We start from the raw sequence: 26,982 nt of genomic DNA on the forward strand, positions 1-26,982 counted from the left end.
TTATCAAAGTATCACTGATCTGAACTGATCTGTTCAATTTAGTAGCTAACGATTTTATACCGTATCATAATCCATACCTACCTTCATATGTTTACCTATATTTTGATTACCTACCAATTTTATACGCTCAGAAGCAACGGTCAGCAAAAACCTGCACATCGAGCCCTCGCGCACTGGGTTTTCTCGGCACTTTTTCTGTAGGTAGCGTCTGCTAAACCGCCACGAGTGTGATGGGACCTATCCATTCAAAGTTCAACTCTAGATCTCAAAAGAAAAACAACATTGGTAGTCAATGCATTCTTCCCGACTGTTGGTGTGTTGCTAAAACTGCGGAATTTCAATTTACCATACTTTGCATTACCGTGCCGTATCGAAATCCGTACACCTAAGAACTAGACAATTTTAAATGGTCAATATAAAATTATGATATTGTAATAAGCAATTCGTCATGTTTTCTTTTGACAGTATAATGCTTATTTTAACGTTATTTGGCATAACAGGAAGCTAAAATTAATCCTAGTTATAAAAAACCGAGATCAAAATGTGCAGCTCTTGATTCAAAATCCGTACACTTTTTTATGCCTGATTCAAAATACGTACACCTGTGACGCAAGATCCGTACACCATGTTAAAAATCAATTAAAGTCCGCATAATTTTAAATCTAAATCCGTGTAAGCTTGATCGAAATGAGTTTAAAGTTTGTGGCTAAGTTGTTTTTCTTTATTTGACTAATTGCTTTATAAAATATGCTTTTCTCGATAATTGACGCATTGTATTTTAGTCCTGCTCATCTAAGAGTCGTTCGCACGCACAGTAGGAACACTACAAGGAATCAATCTTTTTGTTTTTAAGCCAAATTATGGGTAATTGTTCATATTCGGTCGGAAAGTTAAAATATCAGGTTTGGTACTGATTAAATATTGCCTCTATCCATGGGACCACCCACTTGTAACAAAACTTCGTTCGTGTTAAATGTTCTTACATTCTTTTCCTTATGCCTCAGGAAATATTAGGCTTAGAAAGAAACTTTTTTAACATTTTAGAGTAAATTAACTTCACTTATAAACAATATATAACGTTTTTTCTTGATTTTTGTTGCAAATTATACGGAAAGCTGAAAAATTGCAGAAGAGACTCCGGTATTTCGAGAGTACCAATTCAATATAGTAGCTCTTATCGTAGTGACCGGAACTTAAATTATCTCGATGCTTTATTAAAGGATTATCCACCATATATTATCGTAATTGCCATCTTCCAGTTTGTCGACATATACCTATTTAGCTTTAGTTATTTCCATTTTGTTTGGTAAAACATAGAATAGAGTTGGATCGCTAACGATACTGCACAGGTGTACGGATTTAGATTCAACTAGTAAAACTGAATCAAAATCCGTACAGTACTAATTATGATGAATAAATATTATTTCAATACCATAATGAATGAAATTAAGCTGTAGAACGAAAAACACCTTTAGTTCAAATTGATTTTCGGGATTTTAAATAGGAAAATCACTTCAAGTACGCTTTACACTTCATTTTATTGGAAGTTATTTTCTTAGCAAATTGCTAACAACACAGCCAATTCAGAAGGAAATCTGATAAGCATTAACGTTTTAATTTTTATTACTTATATTTCGTGGCCTACTACCTATATTTTGACATTGATGTAATGCTAATAAACTACAGGTCTAGGCCTATTATTAATATTTTGCATTTAGACTGTTTAATACATATAATCAAGCAAATTGTATTAGGTGTACGGATTTCGAAGCTGTGCGGATTTCGATACCGCATGGTATAGAGCTTTGGTTTTGCAGTGACTATAATCTAACAAAAACAAATAGTTCTATAAATATCCCATATACAACTTTGTCAAATTTTGATCGGCTGAGACAGTACATGAATGAATCAAAATTTAGTCAAAGTGATCGGATGGTCTTGCCGGACACCAACCAACAGCATAAGGCTTGTTCGCGACAAAATTTGGACACCCCTAAACACACACAGCTTGAGAAATACATTAACAATGAGTGAAATATTTTGCAGAGTGGTAGACGTAGGGTATGTTGCTACATCGTCGTAATTGCCTATTCCCGTCCTATCCAACACAAATTATTAAAAATATCAGCATTTTTATGACGCACAATGCAAAAGTAGTTATTCCCTAATATTTTAGTTTGTTGTCTATCACATGCGATCAATCAAAGTGAGCTGAGATCTATTTAAATGCTTTTTATCATTAAAGAAGTCCTGCCAGCCAAATTTCCTACGTTTTTCGGGCGACGAAGAAGACAATGTCGACTAATCGTTTTAATTTCCGTCATTCATAAATGAAAATAACTCACGCAAGGCATTGTCGTTATTCTACAGCCAGGAAAACTTCCCTGACCTGCAGAAATTTTGTAGAATAACATTTGTCATGCCGTCCTACACAAAAACATGCGCGTTAGCTTCGTAAACATTGTTATGATTTTTAGTTCGGACGATGAAAAATTTTGATGGACGGATTCTAAAACGGTACGACGTATTTTAGAAATAAAGTCAGTTGCGTAATTTAAATAATATGCTTTAATAATCGCTTTTCAGTGATTTCAAAGTTCACGGATCGGAGGGTAAGTGTGTTTTAATCAAATCAGCACAAGAACTTTTGGAGTATTCATTAAATCCATCCAACAAATGATGAAAATTAGAGTGGCTTTCCTTACTACGACGGGAATTAGAAAAAACCCTATGTCTGTTCTTTCTGAAAATATAACACTTGTTTATATTACAAGCGCTCAGCGTAAAATGGCGTCGAAAGAAGAGCAGGTGCGAAAAGCAATTGTATGCGGTCGCAATGAAAAACCAGATCTCTCGTTAAGAAAACTTGCCAAAAAGCTTGTATTTCCTCCAAGCACTGTTTACAGTGTTTTAAAATCGTTCGATACTCGCTTGACAACAGCTAGGAATAACGGAAGTGGAACAAAAACGGATATGAGGAACCACCACAAGGATGCGAAGGTAAAACAAATATTACGGAGGAGACCAGATCTTTCTGTACGAACCATTGCTCGTAAAATAAAAATGTCGCCAATATTCGTGCACACTTCTAAGCAACGACAAGGCATGAAGTCTTTTAAGTTGAGGACTGTGCCAAACCGTAATGATAAGCAAAATACGACGGCCAAAACACGCGCTCGTAAGCTTTATCGCGAATATTCAACGAAGTTTCTATGCGTTATAATGGACGATGAAACGTATGTCCTAGAAGACTTTAAACAGCTTCCTGGTATGTCTTTTTACACTGTCATGAAACGGAATGGCGTTGCAGAGCATTTTAGGACAAAGAAGAAAGCCAAGTTCCTCAAAAAATATTTAGTATGGCAGGCCATATGCAGCTGTGGTCGAGCAAGCAAAAATTTCATCACTACGGGAACAGTTCACAAGAAAATATACCGTGAAGAATGCCTGCAGAAACGAGAGCTGTCCCAGCACAAACAACAAGCAAAAACTATAGATAAATTTCGCAAATCTTGAACTAATGCAGCTAAACTGGTTGCCAACAAGTCTGCACTGACCCTCATGGCAAGGGTAAACTCCAAAGTTCGCCAATTTTTCATGCAGACCAAATAAGTAATGTTAATTTGTTTGATAATTATTAACGATACACGCATAAATGACATAAAATTGTTTCATGGATTAAACTTCTAGCCAATTTGTTTTATAGCAAAATTGAGGTGTCCAGATTTTGCCTTACAAGCCTTATTAGACATTTGCATCGAAAAATTATTGATGTTACTCATATTTACATTTTTATTACCATTAGCCCACAAAAAAATCATAAAAACAAGGTATGAATTGCAGTCATATCAATCAACTAATATCCTTTTGTTAGAAATTTAGATGAATATATTTAATATATTTAGTTTGAATATATTTATTTTGAAATTAAGTAAAAAGAAAACTATTCCAGTTTAATTCTACTATGGGGCCGTGCACTAATTACTATCTTACAAAATATTATTTGGGGGGGAGGGGGGTTTAATCATAATAATAATAATATTTAATATTTTCACACACGAAAAAATTATGAAAAATTCACATTTTTAATAGCAACTCATATTACTTGTTACAAAAAATTTCAAATTGATAATTGATTGAAAGTTGTGAAGTGTCGAAATCCTTCATACTGCAAGGAAAGGCATAGCAACCTGCTATGCAGTATTTTAGCCTTGTCCACTCAGGGAAACAACAGTTGGGCTACTTGTTCTTGAGCCATCTGATGTCATCGGTTTATGCTATCCAGCTTTCCACGAGTGATGAGGGTGGCTGATGGGTACAACTTTCTGAAGGGCACAGCTCGGTTTTAACATTCAATGCAGGAGCGGTTACTGCGGTTACTATGGAAACCACTACGGTTGCTTCCTGGTTGAGTGGAAAAATGTAAACATTGTTTAGTTTTCGCAGACCAGCCGAAGAGGAATTTAGCTATATGGAAGCGCAGTTTTGTAACTATTCTTTGCAGAAATATTGTCACACTGACCTAATGCAAAGACTATTTCACAAAATAATAGCTAAGAAAGCACAAAAATTCGATTCTCTTCAACTAAATTCCTCTTCGGCTGATCTGCAAAAACTAAACAATGTTTACCAATCACCAAACAACCGTAGTGGCATCCATAATAACCGCAGTAACCGCTTCTGCATTGAATGTCATAACCTAACTACGCCCTTCAGAAAGTTGTACCCATTATCGCCATTATCGCTCGTGGAAAGCTGGATTGCTCCAACATATTTCGTTGCAATTGCTTATCTCAATCCCGCAAGGCAGCCGCAAAATCCCTTATGCTATCACGAGAAACATTTTTATTTAAAAGTAGCTTATTCAACTAACGTATAGCTGTACTAATGGAACTAGTGCTAAGCTACTATACAACAAAAATGTTTCTTGGGATGTATTGTTCTTCTGTTCCTAAAGATCTTGAATGCCGCATGTGACCAGAGTGGGGTCAGTATTTTGCTGCAAAGGAAACCGCGGGTGATCATTACAGATCTGTACATTAGACGCAACGGAGTGCCAATTCCAACATAAGACCATGTCGCGTGTTATCTAGACGAGGCAAAGAAGTTCTTTGTATGCTATTTGACGAGGACACGTGTTAAGACGATTTAGAGTGGATCAATGCGAATTAAGTGAACGCTAGTGAGTTTTTGAGCATACACCAACATTTATTGACAACCTCAATGGTGAAATACGTTCTGTTCGTGAGTGGGCCATAAAGGGATTTACAACAGATAATGGATATTGTTTTTTTATTAATTTTTTTGAACTTTGGTTTTTATAAACTTGTTTAAACTTTGTTGACTGTTTCAATATTCTTTCAATGTTTAACTTTTTAAATAAAACTTGAGTTTTGATGTTTCAAAAAATCTTACTAAGATTTTTTTATGGGGGGAGGGGGAATTGGCCAAAATCTTACAAAATCTTATATAGGGGGGAGGGGGGGTTCAAAAATGAAGAAAAAGCCCTTACGTAATTATTGCACGGCCCCTATGCATATTTGATCTTGACAAATACGTATTTCGCCTACGACTTGCAGGCTTCCTCAGTATCTGTTTTCGAACCCTTCTGTCAAGAATAAATATACATAGGGTACGGGCGGGTATTTTCAGTCCATTAAGCGGTAGCCTAAACAATATTCAGGAATTACGTTGAAACTATATTCATTCGAGACAAGGTTTTTATACCACTTGATAGAATAATATTTACTGAATATCGGCGTGTATTTTGGTCTTAATGAAACGCTACTGAATTTGAGTTATAGTCGCGAGAAATGATGAAGTCATTGCGGCTAAATTGGGCCCATTTTCTATAGTGGTGTCTGTGTTTTTTAAATCCGACCGACCGAAACAGCCTGCACAGGGATTAGATGCTTTTCAAAAACAGATCAAAAGAGCGTCTGTTTATAGCTTGGTTCGACTCATGCACCTTCCAGCATTGGACAAAAGGTAGGAGTCACAACGACAACTTGTTAAGCGCAGCTACCTATTACCCACCCCCCCCCCCCCTTCCTTTCCACTCCTTTCCCAAAAAAAATTTCATTACTTTCCCCTACCGTCACTCCATCAATTGTAGAACCATCGTTTCAAAAAAATGTTAATATTAATGCCTGACCGCATTTCAAGGCTAAAGACTAAAACCCGAGTTTGGTCAAGTGTCGGTATTGCCTAGATACCGGCTCATTGAAGATAACTAGTTTTACAGTGACAACAGCTTGCTGCTGACGCTAGTGTATCATTGAATCGTACATATGGGTCATTCCACGGGAAATTTACAGTCAATTTTTTTTCTCTTCGGAATATTTTTTTATGTTCTTTGTTAAAAAAAATCGACACGTATTTTTTTTATTTCGATGTTACTGTTGGAATTCGCAAGATATGATTTAAAATATTGTAATCCGAAAAAATCACTATTTTTGAAATGCTGATTGTAAACATAGTTTGTAATATCAAAAAATGACTTTCTACCAGATGTGTTCACTATTCCACAAGCTTTGAAAATTGGTATACCATACCTTCTCTCGATTTTTTTTCTATAGTTAAATAGTGCATTTTTATAAACAATTGCAATTTTTTCAAAGTTGGATTTTTTATTTTAAATTAATTGTTGGTCTTTCTCGAAGAAGCATGCAAAATTTGGAAATGGAGAAATGAAAACTCTAGAAGCTCTAGAAGAGTGGGCCACTTCCTCGGCAGGTAGTTTTATAACGGTCATCAAAAGGTTCTAGTAGAGCTCATAGCTTTAGTAGCTGGCGACAGCAGCATAGAGCCGGGGTGGCTCGTGCTGTTTCATGCAGCCGTCTTCAACCAACTCGGTCTACTCGTCACTCGTCGCTAATTTCCCAGTCATATAAAAGTTAGAAATCAATCAGAGGTGACAAATCAATTTCGACCTGGTCGAGTCATCTTGCACGTTGAGCCCTCCTATTCTGGTTCCGGAATGTTTGTTGTTGTTTACTGAAACGAACTGTTCCGACGCACTGTCGTGCGGCATTCTTACGACGTGTCCGGCCACCCGTAGCCTACCGACTTTTGCCAGATGTACGAATCTCTCCAAATTGTGCCTGTAGCTCGTGATTCATACACCTCCGCTTTCAGTTTGTGCTTCACCAATCCGCAATACCTTCCGCTTGACCACGGCAAGGGCGCGTATTTCCCCAGCGTCACGGCTTCAAGTACATAAAAAATACCGGTCTGATAAGAGTTTTGTACATTGTCAGCTTCGTAGGGCGGCACATGCTTCTTGATCGTAGCATTTTGCGAATGGCAAAGTAGGCCCGATTTGCCGCTTGAATGCACCCCTGAATCTCCTTACTAGTGTTGTTGTCTGCGGTCCCCAGCGATTCCAAATACACGAACTCGTGTACCACTACGAGTTCGTCGCCGTCAACGGTTACCGTCCGTGGGAGGCACGTGTTTGTTTCCTGTGAGCGTATTCCATTCATGTATTTGGTCTACGACTCATTTGTTTTGGGTCCAATCTCCATAGACTCCGCTTTCAGTCTAGCGTAGATTAACTCCGCCGTCGCAAAATTTCTGGCAATCATATCAAAGTCATCTGCAAAGCCTAGGAGTGGGCTACCGTCGGTGAAAATCCTTCCTTTCGTTTCGATGCTCGCTCGTCGCATCACCGCGTAAAACTGATGTTGAATAGCATGCAGGATAACCCGTATCAACCCTCGTCGCGTCTCGAAGGAACTCGAGTGTTTCCCATAGGTACGCACGAAACACATCACTCAATCCAATGCAGGTCCGATCAGTCGCCTCAGTTTATCCGGAAAACCGTCTACCATTATCTGCCATAGGAGGTCTCGATCAATTGTATCATATGCTGCATTGACGTCAATAAACATGTGATGCATGGCCACATTGTACCTCCGACATTTCTGTCGGATGGAAACAAATTGGCCGTACGCAGGCTTCGTGCCTGAAACTTTCCTACAAATCCTTGTGTTTTTGGTAACAGCCGGCGTAACAGGATCTGGGTGACGCGGCATTGTAGGTGGCGTTTTCCAGCGTTATGTCGCGATAATTGTAGCAATCGTTCCGATCTTTTTTTAGATGGGACAAATCACTCCTGCCTTTTGAAGAAAAAGGGCATCTAGAACAAAATTTTCAACCTCATTTTTTTCCTGAACTTAAATAAAAAGAAAACTTTTCCAAATTCAAATCTACTATTAATTCTACTACGGCTTCGAGATTCTTCGATTGTACCATCTATTCAAATATCAATTCAGGTCATCATTCATGCCGTTTTCCGCCCTTAAAACTTTTTAAATATTATTGATCGGTCGCTACAGTCATTGCTCTTGCAGTTTACCTGCCATCGTCACTTAAATATTTCAATCCCTGTCTATTTCAGGTTTCTACTTTAAATTAAAGAAAATTCGTGCCACGGAATTTCCCCGTGTTTCTCGGATGAAGAGAAAAACTTTGAAACCACTGCTGATATAAATAGATGTGTTTCAATTTTGGCCGAGTTCCTCTTCAAAGCGAGCAACCAAAACCAACTCCGCCGGCGACACATTTTACAAATGCATAACTTCTAAGTATAATTGCGGATAGTGGAAAGTTGCAGACTTTGCTCAATCCTAACGAAGCGTACCGAATTGTGATGCAGCGTCGCGTGTGCTCTGCTTGGTGCAGCAGATCAAACAAATGGTTCCCCCCAGAGCTTCCCGAATCAGAGACAACTACTCATCAGGCATGAAACAGACGAAGTGTGCTCCCATGGGGGGGGGGAGGTATGGGCGAAGTTTTCCTTTGATCTGCACAGAAAATAGACCGTATTGGAGAGGCACGGCCAATGACATCGACGTTTGAAATAATAGATAACCGGTAGCTCGTCGAATTACAACCGCAAATTCTTTCCAAGAACCATGTGCGGAACCATGTGACCGACTTCGAATGCAATTCGTTTTGTGTTATATCCGCTCGTTAGGTTCGTTTGTGCCGGCCCGTGTGTGGTTTGTCGATTGTTAGGGGTTTCACTTGAACCACACAAATGCATTACCGTGCTGAGACGTATTACCTTCCGATGTCAAAATAAAAAATATGTTTCTGTAGGCATTTTACGGTTTGACTGTAACCTACATTAATCACTTTGTTTTAGACGTCGTTTTATCCAGGTGAAATGTGCGAAAAAGATCAGATTTCGTGAGTACCTATCTACACAGCGTTGAATAAATTTTTACTGCCGTGTGAAACTGTAATGATTCAAATGCAATCTTAATCGCGGAGTTTCCTCCGATACGGTTTGACCGCCTTCTTGGCTACGGTATGCACGCTACTATGTGTGCATGGTGCAGTTTTTATACAATGGAAAATAGTGGAAAGCAACATTGTATGTAGGTACCTAATAATATGTGATCTTGACTGGATGATAATGCAAACGAAATCACGATAGCGTGCCAAAGCGAGAAGCGACAGATGCTTAAAGCTTTGTCATTAAACACCGCCAGACTCGGGTGCATCCGAGGCAGCAGCGGAACGTAAAAAACATAACTTACTGCAGCACGGGCTTGAACTTCAACTTTTTCACTGGCAAAAAATAGAAACTCCTATTATCTTTTCCGCTCTTCGTTTGACTGATGGATCGAACGGTGGAACCATAAATGAGAAACAATTATGGATCGTCACGCAAAAACCTATGTGAAGAGAAAAGGTTGGTCGTTTTGGTAGTACGAACACACCAACAGTAAGTCTATGTGAGCCATTATTGGAACGTTGCGACGTAAATTTAGCTTCATTTACATTATGATAGTAGTTTGAACATACAAGCAGTAAAAGAGCTCTCGTATTGGATATTATAGCATATTCAGTGGTTTGACAATCGTTCTGCATCAACCACCAAGTTCCTCCATCAATACCCAATGCTAAAAGGTTGTTGGAAGTTGGAACGTACAACTTCACCCTCACTCATTCAACACCGTTTGGAGATTGAAGCTGTCATCAACCGGTGTCAATTTAGAGCGCTCTAATAGTAGTTAGAGTAAACATAATTCTCCGAACAGCTCTCGCTACTAATTGATTCCCTATAAAAATTTATTTATCCAGCAATTCAACACGTTCTAAGAGCCGTGCGCATCGTTCTACTGAACATGAATGGAAAAAACACGCTGCTGCTGATAGCTTCCTATCTGTTCTGTGATGGATTGAATTCAGGGGGCCCGGCGTTTGGAGTAAATGACCTCTCCATTCTTGAAAGGAAGGAAAAACTGAAGCGCGCGGTTCCACGCTTTTTTTTCGTTTGAGCTTGGGAAGCATTAAACCATCTTTTCTAATCGTTTTAATCTTTACGTTCTACGTGCGTCCGCACGGCTGCTGCTGCTGCTGCTACTACTGCAGCTGTTTCAAATTCGGCGCCTTCAATTCATTCAGTTTCCTTCTGTTTTCTCGCAGACAGTCAGTAGAGATGCCACTCACTGTATGGTCCAGAAATGATTATAATTACGCTTCGGCGGTGGGTAATAAAAATAGTGGCGTTGGAAAACAAATCCTCCCCATCTCTGAGTGTTGGTTATTATTCTGACTGAGGCAATGAATTAACATTTACTCTAGCCCCAGCCGTATCACACCCGGCAATTGAGGGGAACATTAAACGCCACGCGCATGTATGTAGAACCCCGGCCAGCCAAAGAAAGCGGTCTGAAATTGGTGGTGAAGGGTCTGCGGTGAGGCTGAGATAACATTTGAATGCAGTGCAGGAATAAAACAAAACTACTCTAATCAGTTTTATGTTCTTTGTACAGATGGCTACGAAAGCAATACACTACCCATCGGGAGTTAATAATCATCTTCGGTCGTTTGTTGAAATCGTAAAAGTATTTCACATTATGCACCAGAGTCCAGAGCTTTATTTAGGAAATGCGATTTTTTCGCGTGATTTAACAAAAATATTGTGAGAATTGTATAGAGGTATTATTAGCCATCAAAGTCACAATCTGGGCGTTGCTTCGGTTTAAAAGCTTTTCGAAAACTTTTACAAATGCTAGCACAAATCGGCAACATGATACAATTATCAGCTCATATTCGTTAGTGTAGTGCTTATGCTGTTAAATACACAGAAAGAAATCACGAATATGCCCTGGAGACAGCTTTGGTTAATGCTATATTTTTATTGACTGCGTCATATGATCAACCATAATTGAGAACAATTCCTAAGGCTATCAATGATATTAGAGTGGAAATAATTTGCAACAATTGTGGCACATCTTTTCTGAGGACTCATCACATTTTATACCTTCCCTCTTACAAGAGTTTTATAAAATACGGAACCAGTTTCTTATAAACAGTATTTGAAACCTTGTTTGTTCGGCCTTTGGTTTGAAGCAGAAAATCAGCGCGCACCCAACAGGTACGGAGACTGCTTCTATCGGGATTTCTGCTGAATACCGCTTTTGCTGGTCGCTCATCCGGCATCCTTGCCATGTGACCAACCCACTGTAGACTGCCGTGATTGCTGTGTTCCACTCGTTTGTGTTTCACTCCTTCTTCTTCTGTCACCACGAATTGATCTTACGTTCAGAAACACCCAGAGCTCATCGGTCGCTACCGTAGAGAACTACTGGGGAAATTCGTGTCTTATAGAGCACGAGCGGATGATCGTGGCCAAGCAGACCGAATGCACGACTGAATTATTCTTAATTTAATAATAATAAAAAAAATCAGAACTGATTCTTCAATGTTACCGTAATTGACGTTCACAGCCCTCACCTTGGAAGTACCGATGATGACTACAGAAGACACTATGTCAAAATCAACATCGGGAACTATAGTGCTCAGATTGGTCAGAAGGAGGATTTCAATCCGATAATTAGACGGTTCAGCGTACACCCGTAAACGAGTAAAAACGGTCTAAAACTTATCGACTTCGCCGACTCCAAGAACATAACGATACGAAGTAACTTAAAAAGCAGCAAGAAAGGATTTTACTGGAGTAGAAATCATCCAAATGGTCCATCACAAGCTAGGCAGCTGGCTGCATCACTTAATTGTTAAGATTTGAAATACATACATACTACGGAAATAGTGTGGAAAGGCGGGGTTACTGCGCTCAAACATGCAGAAGCCCACCTGTTCCCGGATGCTAGCGAGATGACCTGTGCATCGGTTCCGGAGCTTCGCTTCATGAACAACGGTAAACCCAGATGTGTCCTGGTAGTCGGGAAAACGAAAGCCGCTCTGCTGAAACCTTTTTTTCCTGCGCCTTGACCTTCCAGCGGCGACGATTGGAACAAATTTGATGGATTCTGTACTAAACGCCGCGCTGGATATCCACATTACCTGGTGCTTCTTGTGGAAGGATTCGTCGACGGTCCTTGGCTGGCAGCGATCTGATAGTCGACGCTACCATCAATTTTTTGCCTTCCGGGTAGGAGAAATCCTCACCTTAAGCAGTGTCATTGAGCGGTTTTACATGCCATTGAAGAAAATCATCGCTGGTGCCGCTCTAGAATTCATATACCAAGCACCGGATTAGTCGGAGCCGTTACAAAGCCAGACTTAAACAGAAAGCGAACTACGCGTTAGAGATGGTCGGGTAGCGGAAAATTTGCCCGAAACCCGCACCCGTACCCGTACCCGCAAAGTTCGGGTCGGGTTCCGGTATTGAAAAAAAATAATTTGTGGGTTCGGGTCGGGTACGGATTATTAATTTTGGTTTTCGAAGCCGGGTACGGGTTTGTTTTCCACAGTGCCTTACGAGCTATTGGAAATGCCTAGATTTTCTAAGGGGACCGTGTATTGAGAGCAACAGGTTACGTTCTTCGAGCCGTGCGAAGGTTCAAGGGAGAAAAACATGTTGAATCGGATCATGTAACACATGGCAAGCTGTGCGATGCAGAAAACTTAATATGACGGCAAGTGCAAGCTGGAACGTACTCGGATAAATACAGCGGACTAACTCAGCGAATCCCACAAGTTTAGTTCAAATCCCGAAAAATAGTCCACTATACCGTTTTTCATTATTCCTAGACGAGCGTGGCGTTGCTAGAATGAATAGTAGAATCTCCGATGCATCATGTATGTCTTATGAAACGAAGTTTCTAATTGTGCTGCCATGGAAGCATCTGGCAATACGTCTCCTAACTGAGGACAGCCACCGCAGGTTCCTACACAGTAAAGGGGAAGCACTTTGCAACGAAATGCGTCAACGTTTCTTTGTTCTTATCTTGATTCGTCAGGTGACGAAGCAATCCCAAGTCACAATTTGGGTTTTATAACACTCTTATGAAGAAAAAAATGGGTCATGAAAACCACCATTAAAGTACAATATAATGTGAAATTGCTTGGAGTGTGTCGCATTAAAAAAGTTGCTTGAGCATCGCCTATGATGTCGGCTCTACCGAAAGATCGCGTGACAGGGATGGTCAGACCATTCACGCACACTGGAGTGAACTGGAATTCAATCCGCCGTCAACACCTCATGTAGGTGCCTCTTGGGAGCGCATGGTGCGCTCCGTTAAGACCGCTATATCTACCATTACAGATCATCCCCGTCATCCTAGTGATGAGGTATTCGAGACGGTCATAATTGAAGCTGAATCGATCATCAACTCTAGGCCACTTACATACATCCCTTTGGAGTCGGCGAAACAAGAATCTCTCTCACCTAATCACTTTTTGCTCTTCGGTATGAAAGACATCACTCAGCCAGGGATTTCTATTAAGCCAGAGAAAAATAGCTTGCGTGACAGTTGTTGACGTCTCGCACAGTACTTAGTGGACCACTTCTGGATTCGCTGGGTACGGGAGTACCTGCCAACTATAACCAAGCGTACCAAATGGTTTTGACTTATCATGGCTACGATGGATGGAGTTTACTGCTTTATGAGAATTCCGGGTGGATTATCGGACCCTTTCGAATCTTGCAGAGAACTTCGACAAGAAGATGGTATTTCCTGCCTGCTGTTACTCAGCATTGGCATAGAAGATGTTATAAGGTGAGCGGCGATCGACATGTGAGGCACGATTTTCAATAAATCCAGTCAATGTATCAACGAAGATAGCCAGTTTTGCAGTGACCACAACTTGCTAATGGCGCTAGTGTACATTAACTCGTCCATGCCAGAAACAAGTTGTTGTCACTCCAAAACCAGCTATCTTCAATGATCCATTTATTTGCTTTATTGATGATGCTGTCGGCAAAACATTTGATATGATGGGACACCAGGAAACGTGAAGCAGAGAAGATTAGGTTAAAGATAAATACGTCTAATACGAAGTACATATGGGCTATCGGCCGGTACTGAGCGCGGCAGGATCCGGTTAAACAACACTGTGATAATTGACGGGGATGAGGTAGTCGACGAGTTCGTGATCTTGTCTCACTGGTAACAGACGACAGCAATATCTACCATAAGATTAATAAGCGCAATACCAGTGGAAGCCATGCCTAATCTGAGCCTCCGTATAAAGTGCACCTTGTACAAAACCGAAGACAGAACTCAAGTCTGAGCATTCTGTCAAATCTCGACGGACAGGGTTAGTACGCCCTCTTAGGATAACGGTGGTAACTTTTAGGTTGTATATGTGCCATCACTCCAGCATCACAACCTCACTGCCATCATGCATGACATCGTACATTCTTTCAGATGGTTGCGTTTACTAACACTTATAAGCAGTTGTAACTCCTTTGGAATAAGAGATGCCGTTGCGAACCTTCTACTCTGCTCAGTCTTGAGTTCTAGAGTCTTCGACAAAACGCTAATTAGGGCGGTTGTCCTTTATGGGCAGGACACGTGGACGCTGCTAGAAGAGGACCTGCAAGCGCTCAGAGTTTTCGAACAGCGGGTTTTAAGAACTATCTTACGTGGCATGAAAGAGAACAGTATATAGAGACGAAGAATGAATCATGAACATGCGCGGCTCTGCGGCGACACCAGTAGTCAGAAAGTAACGAAGTAACGAACGAAGAAAGAAAGCCAGCCATGTTGCTAGAATGCCAGATAAGAACAAGGCGAAGAGAGGCACAACGAGTGAGCCAGCAAGACCAAGTTGAACGAAATCTGGCGAGCATTTGATGCCATCAGAACCAGAGAATAGCGGCCACGGACCGAGTTAGATGGAAGAAACACGTTATGCGGACCTTGTCATAACATCTAAGGCCACCTAAGTAACCTTTGGCGGTACCTAAGGTACCTTTGGCGCTTGACTTCGAACCATCACGCACCAGTCTGGCCAACTTAAATCTTTTGGAAAACTATGCTCAAACATATCGCACTTCGTTTAACTAAATCGCACGCCGCCTTGAAGTCTTTGAACAAATGGTGTTTCTGCAAATTAAATTCTTAGAACTCGTCGAATCCATTGCTAGATGAACATTTAGTTATTTGTGGAGCGTCCATCTCAAAAATCGCACTGATATTCGCCAACAAAGGTTCCGTGTATCGGACACAGACTTTGAAACAGAATACGGGAGAAAATTTTGTATGCGGCTTCAGAGTCAGAGCCGAATCGGTCAATATCAAACCCAAAATAAAAATCGGGTACGAATCCGTTTATAATTGGCTCTCGTAATAGCTTGATTCAATCCACGGATCCCTCAACTTGAGTAAAGGGGAACGTTATACAAACCTAATAAGCGTTGCTTCAATGACCCTCCCTTACCCAATTTTCCACTCTTTCCCCTTCACGTCTTGCTCCGCCCTGGAGACACTATCAAAACCTTTGATTCATTACTTTCTTCTACCGTTCCCCCCGGTTACTGTGAAGACTACCGTTATAAAAAAGTCATGCCTGACCTTATTATAAAGGTCAAGACAATAAAAAGAGCCTGAAAGAAAGAATGGTTTAAGGTAAAACGGTACTGAATCCATATATGGCCGGCCATGTTTGGATTCAGTACCGGTTCACCCTAAAATTAAGCAGTTATGCTGGCGTTTCCTTGACAATGACAAACAAAAAGTGTCTTCTTTACTTTATGAGCCGCAGCAGAATATTTTTGATAGCAGTATGTTTGATCATGAGGAGCCGAATTTCATATTCGGCTTAGTTAAAAGAAAAAGCGATTGTCTTTTGGCTTAACAGCCAAACCATTACTCTTGTCAGGATTTCGTGTCGCTCATCGCTTCTGTCGCTTCTTTCGATCCTGGAACAATTCGCATCTCCAAAGCTCCATGGTTACAGGTCGCATAACACCGGGAGTTCTCGCACAGCACAGGGCCCAGTATAGAGTCGTCATGCACTGTTCTCCGAGTTACGTTTCCAAACTTCTTATTTCTAACTTCTAGGAGCATAGAGCCGGGATGGCCCTTGCTATATCAAGAATTTTTCTCGACTGTACTCATTGGGCACAATGGGCCCCCCTATTCCTGGTGCCGTTGGGGTTCCTGAAGACAACAGCTTTCACTGCACAGTTATCCGGCACACTTGCGCGTGGCCGACCCATCGTAACCTCACGACTTTCACCAAGTGCACGATTGAAATCTCTTCAAATAGTACCTGCAGCTCGTGGTTCATATGGCTCCGCCACTCGCTTTTCGAATATACTCCACTAAAAATAGTATGCAACACCTTTCGTTCAAATACAGCAAGTGCACGCATGTCTTCCGTAACCAAAGTTACAAGTCCCTTTTAAATCCGTATAAGACTACGGATCTGATTGGCGTTTTGTACTCTGTGCGGCGACGTATGCTTCTATATCGAAGCGTCTTGCGGAGGGAAAAGTAGGCCCGATTTCTAGCTTTTAGTAATGATGTCGTGAGCAAAGGCTAAAAGTCAGTTAGGTTTGCCGAAGATCGTTCCTCTCGTTTCGCTGTCCGCTCGCCGGATCATACTACTGCGCAATTCGAAAGGACTCAAAACACGTACGTAGCACATCACTCGCTCCAGGGAAGTTTCGAACAGCCACATCAGTTTGTCAGATAAACCGGCCTCGTGCATAATCAGCCATAGTTGTTTACGCTCGACTCTCTCGTATGCTGCCCTGAAATCCACGAAAATGCGATGCATGGGCACGTTGTACTCCCGATATTTCTGGATAATTTGTCGAAAACTGAAACAATAATCCATTAGTAGCACGGACCCGCATAAAGCCAGCTTGATACTGTCCTACGAGTCCTCTTGCTATTGGAAATCCAATTGCTGTCCAGTCCAAATAAATCTGGATTAGGATGGCGCACCGTTCCGTGGACAAACAAACAAACCCCGAAATCTTTCAGATTCTCGGCTAGACACCGATTTTGCCAGATTTTCGCACCTGTTATCTTGCAAGGTCATCATGTTTCAGTAAAACATCTGCGAAGAGTGAAATCACAGAGATGCAAATGCTTTGCCTTGACTTTTTGAACTTGGAAAACAACTTAACGAGTGGTCTAAATGTTGTTATGTTGAAACCAAATGACCTTTAGCAAAAACATATCCCTATCTGGCTCTAAGGCCCTGGCATTGAAGATCGTTAGATAGTTAAGTGTTAGCTCATCTACTGGATAATTACAGGTCTAGTGCAGTCATGCCACTGATTGTAATCTGTATCTTCTGCTGAGATTCGAATATTTACTAAAATCTATATAGCTCAATCAGTATTAACGAACCCGAATGACTTTAAGTTAAAAGGTCTTTAATAAAACCATCATCATCTAGCAGTACTAAAAACTCACCAGATTTGCGTTCTAATCTATGGTTTACCACCAGTTGGAAAATAAGTTAAATAAATCAATTATTAAAATCTTTTGCGGTATATAAACTAATATTCAATATTCAACATTTTTACTGCCAACCATCGTTCTCGTACGTTAAAGTTTGATGCCCCTGCTGGTGGTGCTTCAAAATACTCATCCGTACTCAAATGCAATCTAGCGTACTATATATCACTGTTTCCGTCTACACGGGATACGTTTACAAACACTACAGATTCATGATGACGCACTTCGAATCTCGGAACCATAAACCACGTTCGCTCCAGTATTCAGGCCACCGTTGTACACACGAAATTTATTCACCTGAGTATCAGCTTGATAGCTTAACCTCATTTTAAAAATAGTCCCATAACGTAATTAATCCGCGCGTTCGCTGAAAATTCAACAGACAAATACTTACGACAATGCATTTTAATTTTCAATTGCATTTCGTTATGTGCAGCACTAAAAATCATGCTGAAATGAAATTTGATGTGTACCACTTACTCGCAGCAATATAGAACACCGTTGACGTCATTGCTGTTGCATCGGTTGCTAGGTAGTGCATCTATTGCTTTATGTAGGTATAGAATCCCGACAAACTTACACAAGAAGCAACTCAATTACTACGTTTTCGCTGCTGGCGCCGTCATTGGCGTAACTAACCTGTGCAACTCGGGGCGGGCAACATATTTAAATCGAGTAATATTAGCATGTCCCTAACCCGAGGGGCTTGGCTGGTGCGGTTGTACTCACGATGAACTTCCATCGGAGTTGCGTAATGTAAAATGTAATCTATTAAAAGCGGCGTTTAGAACTAATCATCGATTATGTTACACATCTTTCAAAAGTTCTAGTCCCTTTGGTACCCCCGAGTTGTGCCAACGGGCTTCATCCGACGCACCAGATGCATATCGTCGACCTCGTTTTACGCTACTCTCGGTGTCATCACCCTTAAACCATGATACAACCGTGTGCATGCTCGACTGGGAACTTTGACAGCATAACCTCAAACAATTTCGTTTCGCCCAGCCGTTCTCCATCCCCACATACCGCAACCTAATTGCGACACAACGATAGAACAGCTTTCCGTGTACACTATCATCATTATTCGCCTATTATCGTCACTTTTCCCCGCGCAGTTTTATCCCAGGGGTATGGCAAAAATTATGCAGAAAAAAAACAAAAGTGCACATGTAACGAGCCACATATATGTATAGGCACATCGGCGGCGCAGAGACGTCCTCGGTTTCGGTTGAATCCCTTAGGCCAACGCCGACCGGTTAGTTCCAGTAGTTAACACACGCCAAACCAGATGAAAGTGAGAAATTGCTTTACGAGTCGGCGATGCACACGGTTGAGCGAGGAGTGCAGCACATTTGTAGGTAATCTACGATGCACATGCATTTGTTTAGCATGATGTAAAGCCTTCTCCAGAAGACCTTTTCGATTAGCTGTTAGCGTGTGATTTACGGCAAACGGAGCAATTTTCCAATAACTTTGCCGATGATGCCAAAGTAATTTGACCCAGTTTGTGGCTCGCTTAGGTCGCTCAGTTGCCATTGCTGCCACTCGCTGGTTATTGAGCGGGGATGGAAGTAACATGTTTAACTAATCTGTCTGTCAAGGGGTCATGTGATTAGATAGTTGTTTCTTGGAGGAAAATGATGGTTGCGTTGCGTAAATAGTTTGGTCTGATTATGTAGCAGAGGAATATGGTGAGAAAAGTTGAATTGTTACTTGTTGTTACATACGGACTGCATAATGTTCGATCGTGAAGAACATCACAATTTGAATTCATTTCAATAATTTCAGAAATAATTACCTTTGAAGAAAAAAAGCAATATTAGACTTGTTTAAACGAAGGTCCATGCCATATACGGTCTGCGTAGCAAAAGTTTTATCTCCTCATTTCATCCATACTTGTTAAGCATTAATCATCATTTAAATTACCTTACTTACAGCCAGTTAAGGATTAATTTTTACGTAATGACAACCTGCTGCTATTTAAAGTAAGAGGTCTTTCTTGGCGATAGCAAAATGTCAAATGCACCGCAGAGTGTAGTTCTTGACAGTTTTAATGGAAACAAGTTGATTGCCCAATGCCAATCTTACTCGAGACCCGTTTGCCTCTCAGCCACGTGTAATTGTAGCCAGGTAGGGTTCGCGTTCACGTTATTTCGGTTGGTACCCGACTGTTTTGCTAACTAAACTACTGCCGCAGCCTTACATTAGGTTGTATACCATTCAATTTTATTTTATTCTCCCGGTTCTATCACTCCACACACTGGCCTCGAAGTCGACGACGAGAATTATTTTTTGTATTGCTCTTTTATTTCTACCGCCGAAAAGATGGATTGTTATCTACTCGGTCGTTGCGATAGAAACGGGCAGTAAGTTATTGGACATCGATACGGCAAAACTAGTGTAATTTGCCATCCCGGGCGCGTAGCTGGATAGAACGAATCCAGCGTCAATTCGTTCGGTACGTTTAGCACAGGTTACCCTAGGATGATCCTGTTCGTCTACCTCCGTACGAAAATAGATGCGTGGTTATACGTCTACCCAGTCTGACAAATAGGAGAAGTACGTTGCAACGATTATTTATCTACGATCTTCTGAAAAATAACGTGGATAGTCCGGAGCTTCTAGGCCAGATTCGGTTCAACGTGCCTCCTAGGCTTACCCGGCGAGCGGATTTCTTTCGGATTCCTTTACATTGTACTCTTTTCGCCCAAAATAACCCGATTGATGTGTGATCCCGCGAATTAAATATTGTATCTGACTGTTATGAGTTTAATATATCCAGAAGTACTTTTAAAAATAGAATAAGTTTACATTAAGAACTGTCTGTACGATATAGTCGAAAACCAGGAAGTAAATTAAATTAAATTATGATATAATGACACTTTCAGTTTAGTGCTCAATTTTAAATTTAGTTTCATTTTCACCATCCTACGATCCCATCCTGTCATCCTATGATTACTTGATTTCTTTAGGACAAAACATGCTTCTGAAAGGACGGTGCCCATCCTTCTGCTTATGGCTACTTATTGCTATTGCTTATTCACTTACTTATGCATTTAGTTACTAATTTTTTGCGGCACCGTATCCAACATTCTCGTTGGACATGCCCTCTACAGCGTCTTATTCTATCGCTTGATTAGTGTCTGTAGATTTATACTTCTGACACACTTCGTGGTGACGATAAAGCACAACTATCAGAAGTTTGTAGAGCGCGAATTTTGTGGTAACTTGCAGACTACGACCGTAGCTGACTACGCAATTCAGACTATCTAACGTCACGTAGGGGTCAGATAATTCACCCGCTAGCCTAACACATGCACAAACGTTGTATATATCAGGTTGAAAACCAAGTTCAAACCTAATCCGTCACAACTGCTGAATTGAATTTTGGCTGAACTGAATCACACGCTGCTTTGAAGTCTATAAACAGACGATAAGTTAAGTTCGAAATTCACCCCTTTTAAGCCACTCTGGTTTTTCGGAAGCCTCCCAGTTGGCTTCGAGGTATGACGCTTAATAAGCTAGTCGTCGTATGTTCGAATCTCCGCTGGGAGAGGCTGTTAGAGTCAATAGGATCATAGCAACTGGCCACGCAATTGTCCTGTACGCTAACAGCTGGCTATGAAGTCTGTCAGGGTAGCACGTATCAGCCTAAGTTTTTTTGGAAAACCATGTTAAAGCTCTACCACAGCTCATTTGATTTAACTGAATCGTACGCCGTCTTGAGGTCTATAAAGAAATGGTGAGTCTGCAAGTTAAATTCTCAGAATTTATCGACGACTTATCGCAGGGCGAACATTTGGTCCGCCGTGGAATGTCCCTCTCGAAAACCGCACTGGTATTCGTCAACAAAGGTTTCCTATTCTCCATCGCTTGTTGGCGTTTCCCGTCAAACAGTCATTTCGTGCACTCCGGATTTCTTTACTCTACCGTACTTTAGTCTACCGTAGTCATAGTCATAGTCGTAGTCATAGTGCTAAACACTTTTTTTAGAATAATCTTCCATCATTTTGTATAAATTGTTTATGGGTTCATAAAAATTTATAATATATAAATTTGAATGTAGAAAACCTCTCATCATTCAATCTCATCAATTTGTTGAAAACATGATAATAAAGAATATACAGTTGTGTATATTCTGCGTGCCATTTTCTACTGACAGAAGGTTGGTCTCTAAATGTTCTGAATAGTTAGCAGTACAAACAGCAGCAAACATAATTGTCTGTGATCATTACGAAGTAATTTTAAAGCCGCAAGAAATGAGTTAATAAATCGTAATATCCTAGCCGGTGAGCAAACTCAGTTCGTTAAAAAAAACAGTTTCAACTAGATGTGCATAAAGTTTTATTCTCCCTTCAATTATGGAACCGATAACTCATTCCGTGCAGATTCATATCTAGTTTAATGACATCAAGCAAAACAAAACTTAGGCTAGAGAAACTTAGTTATTGAATCTTTCCTCGCGTGCACGACCGACCTATCCCAACAGGTGAAACTATCGAATTGGTACGAAACTGCCAACGCCAAATGTAGTGCTTCCTTCCTGGGCGCATGTTGCACTCGCTCTAAATATGTTTTTGTAATGTAAAGCAAAACCGAAACCAACCAACTGGTTATACAACAGCAGTGAGTGGTGCAACGAAGCAAAAAAAAATAATTCCCCGTTCTCTATCATGCGGACCGCCCTTCATCCATCGCATTCGCAAAACTGCAATTTACCTTCCCGCGTTTAAGGCAATAATGGGAAACGTGAAGACCAGACTCGGTGGGCATTTTTTTCTCCTCTTGCTATACTGGGCTGGGAATATGGGACAAACCTGTTCTCCCCCGCGTCAGTTAGTTAACACCATGTAGCCCACAAGCCCACGAGCAGTTTATTTATGGTCCCAAGCAATTCCTCGTGTAACTCTAACTCTGTTTTTCTCTGTTTGCGTTTCATCCGTTATTTTCAGACCATTGAATCACCACGTCAAAGCGAACCGGTCCATTCAGGAAGGTTGGAAGGAGATAGCAGTGGGAGTAGTGGGGTGGAGAACGGAAAAAATGCAACTGCAAATTCACAGACAGAGACCGAACAAGGTGGAGAAAAACTAATGTGTTCGTTTTAAGAAAAGAACTGACGTGACATTTCGGCGAGGCTCCAGGAGAAGGTGCGCCTTGACGTTCGAGGTAAGTAGTAGGTACTGGCGGATGCAACTATGTGTTTAGTTGAGGGCAACATTCCACCAAATCGAGTGACGGTGAATCTTAGCAAAACGGTGGAGGGTGGATGGGTGAAGTAAATAGCTTGAAAAATTACCTTAGATTGGAAATATAGTCGCAATCCGTTATGGTAGTGACATCGTGCTCGATTTCCGATCAAGTAAAAGATTTTCTCAGCTGAAAATTTTATAGATTAGCACGGCTTATTAGATTTACATTTATAGTTTATTACCTAACTACTAAAAGGATCATACTTTGGAGTAAATCGATAGACACTCTCATTGCTTTTCCAGTTGAGCAAAACTGGAAAACGTGGAAAACGAAACCAAATTAATTTTTGTGCAAGGAAGACAAACAAAATCAATTTTGACGTGACATGCGAGCTCAATTCAATAGCAAACGTCACTTTTTTGCTGCCTCTTCTGCTGTGCTATTTACACTTGATAAACTTTATTACAGCAAAATCATGCCAATCAACAACTCACCCACTGACAGTGGTTGTCAATAAATATGTCTACTTGATTGCCATTCTCAGTTTGCTATGATAGAGATGGCAACTTATGCCACAGCAGGTTGCGTAAATCAGTTTACCGTGGTTTACCTGTAGGGTAGCAAAACAAACGACTTAAGATACTGTGGAGAAACAGTACGTTAGATGAACCATGCATAATAGATATACCTACCTGCAAATCTACAACGCATTGGGGAAATTTGGATGAGGAATATTGAGAACAATCACGCATTTTCGACTCAGGCTAGTACAAACTCACTCTTTGCAATCCAATACCCGAATAAAAATGTACAGCGAAAAAACATTGTATTTCACTGTTACAAAACTTTGAAATATACATAGTTACAATTTATGCAGAACTTGTAAAGATTGAAGTCCGGATTCCGGTCCGGTCCGGTTAAAAATAGGAACGAACTTTTTTATTCTGACTTTATTCCGGTTCGATTTGCCTCTGTTCTAGTTCCCGAACCGGAACAGAGCCAAATCAGACCGGAATAAAGTCGAACTAAGAAAATTCGTTCCGATTTTTAACCGGACTGGAAACCGGACTTCAATTTTCATTCCTATGTCGAACACTAATTTAGTTTAATTTGAAAAATTTCACGTTCCATGGCATGATTTTATGTGCGTGTGACATTTGCAGTTGGTCCTGAATTACCCGGGGCTTCGTTTTCGGTGCTCATGGGACAAGTCGCGTTTATTCTTTCAGTCAGCCCGTCCCCAGGCCGAACGATTAAAAGAATAGGTTCTGACAGGATTAATATTGTGCTCAATTCATGATTGTTTCGAATTTTATGCCAATCTTGCTAGATGCCAGATTGGAGTCTATTACTTTTACATGGATTACCAATATATTATTGTGTATAATTGAATGGCAACCGAAAATTGTGGGTTTAAATTCCACCTGTCCCGTCAATATTGTCCACAATACAATGTCATCCTTTCCAGTCTATTCAATTTTCCAATTTTCACTAAAGCATTTACTCTTCTTCTAAGAAAAAGTAAATTTGCTTGACTTATAGTCAATAAATAAATAAGAAAAGTTACATAATATATTATACCTCTGCACTTGTGAAGCGGTGCAACCGCTTTGCGATAAACTATGTTTATTCTGTAACTAGCGAAACATAGCTAGGCTACTCTCTCGCTCTTCATCTTTGAGACCGATGCACATTAATCATCTACCTACTTCTAGGGGTATGTAGGTACTCTACACTGACTTGTGCTCTGAACAATCGAAAGAAGACGAATATTGGGCAACTGTGCCGCCGGCTACTGCTGCAACTAGTGAACCCCAATCACTGATTTTATCACGGGCGGCCCATCAGCGATCAGCTGATGCGAGCGACAGACAGCGACTGCATTTTCCACCCACCGAGACCACCATTTGCAGAGTGCACAAAGCCGCGTTCAGCCAGGCTGCCATCCTTCTCTCTTTCTCTGTCTCAGTCTCGGCAGCCTCTTATTGTTGATGCAATCTGCACGCTGTCTCATTCCAATGTGCTTCTATTCCCTCGACACCGGCATCAGTTTAATTTAATTTGCATTTATTTTCATTTCGCTCTTTGCCATTTTTCTTCATCATTTTTTTTTTCTCTTCGTCTATGTTGTATCTCTTTTTGTGTACTGCTGCTGATAGCCGTTCGTCTTTGATTCACTTTCATTGCACTACTCGCTACTTCTCTCAACAACCCACCTGCCAGGCACCATTCGTTCGTGTGTAGGCATACATGTTGCTGGTTAATTGCTTTCAATGAACTTTCATCGCAATCGCAGACCGACGCGATAAATTTTGCCGATGTTGGAATTGTGCAGTTGTGTAATTTTTTTTTGTTTAAATGGCACTACAATTACAGCCGGACAACTTTGGCGGGCCCCTTTTGGTAACACATTGTGTTTTAAGGCTTCGAACAAATAACCGTCAGATAATTGCAAACTATTTAAATTAGTTTTCAACGCACTGCTTAAATGAAATGAGATCAGGATCGAGAAAAGATATCAATAATTAGCGTTTTTGATCGCGAAATAACAAAAATGCATTACATCCACCGACCGGCCACTAATAGTATTATGCAAAATCAAAATGTAGGAAATCTCAGACATATGTTTCCCCTTTTGCACGGTTGAGTGACCCTTTTACCGAGCTCTGTGACGTCGTTAAGCACTGGAAAAAAAATCCTTGCATAACTACGCTCAGACCACAATGAATAGAAACGATATCTTTGCTGTACCTTGTATTACATAGCAAACCAGGCGAACCTGCAGTTCAATCAAAACATTTTTCTTCGGTGATAGCGTTGTACAATCGCTCAATCATCACCATCAGTATCGTCGTAAACTTCGCGGAATTACTCAGGCGATTCAATTTAGAGCATTCCAATTCTGCCCGTAAACACCGAACGAACCTTAAGCAATTTTATGCAACACGAACAGCCAGTAAGATCAAAGTGGAGGAGAACCAGTTCGCATCAAACCGTACAGGTACGGACAGTTTACGATCAATAAGCCTTAGCAATCATCATCATCAATGGCATGTCAAGGAAGAGGCACACGGGGGCACGTGGTTCACCATCTCTGTTTAATTTTAGCTCAAGAGCTGTAAATTGCAAACCTATTCAGAACTTACGCTAAAACGATTCATGTTGATTGTTTGATAGTAATTCAAGACTTGATTTATAAATTATAAAATATCGGTCAGGCTTCCGTCCCCGGTAATTGTTCTATAAGGCATATTACTGTGAATGAATATAAAAATACACACCGAAGTATATTTTTACAACAGTAGTTGACACTGGAACATTGCGTCCATTTGAAAAAAATATTTTGATACCTCCAAGTCACCTACCCGAGCGGCAATTTGACTAATTTGATTGAAATACACGTAAATATTTTAATAATCTGTTGATGCAAAATTCAACTAAATTTTGCTCTTTATTTTCTCTTAGCTATTTTATTGGATCTCGAATTAGTTTTTGTGGAACACATCTCTGTGCTGAATGCTGATCCTCTTATGTCAATGAAAATATACGCCAAGTTTGATAAAGAACCGTCTAGGCAGTGCGGAGTTATGGCGTACAAACTTGGACATCCCTTCCTGTCACAGGCCACCCAGACAGGAAGACTTGCAGATCTGTTCTCGGTTCAAGAAATAAGATTTCGGAATTTAAAAATGCCTTTCTCACTTTTTCAGTTTTGCCCTTTTTTTACACAGCCACTAACACATCCTAGTAAATACATATCCCGATAATGAAAGAGAAACAAAATATGTTTACCCTATTAAAGAAAGTTAATATTAAAGAAACATACAAGTCGCCAGTTACTTTATAGTTTGTGTTTTTTATCGACTGGATTCGATTGTAACTGTTAATTATCGGCAGGGCAGTCTTCGGAGAAAGAAGTGTCAAGACTGTCAAGACTGAAGTGTGATGCTTTCCCAACGTTTCGACACTTTGTTGGTGTCTTTACCCCTTGAAAAAGACACCAACAAAGTGTCGGAACGTCGGGAAACCATCAAACTTCAGTCTTGATAAATTTCTCCGAAGACAACAGTTAACAGTTAAATTATAGTTTTCGTCTCCGCCAATA

The 26,982-nt window shown here is 40.6% G+C and overlaps 1 protein-coding gene across 1 annotated transcript in view; it reads left to right on the forward strand.

The window, feature by feature from the left end:
• The window catches only part of LOC128734144 (uncharacterized), a 99,680-nt gene that overhangs the window by 18,358 nt on the left and 54,340 nt on the right, over positions 1-26,982 (forward strand). Inside the window, exon 2 of the mRNA XM_053828183.1 lies at positions 22,637-22,853. The gene's annotated coding sequence lies outside the window, so the exon portion shown is untranslated. The remainder of the gene's footprint in view (positions 1-22,636; positions 22,854-26,982) is intronic.

Source organism: Sabethes cyaneus, chromosome 2, assembly GCF_943734655.1.
Source record: "Sabethes cyaneus chromosome 2, idSabCyanKW18_F2, whole genome shotgun sequence".
Taxonomy (NCBI): domain Eukaryota; kingdom Metazoa; phylum Arthropoda; class Insecta; order Diptera; family Culicidae; genus Sabethes; species Sabethes cyaneus.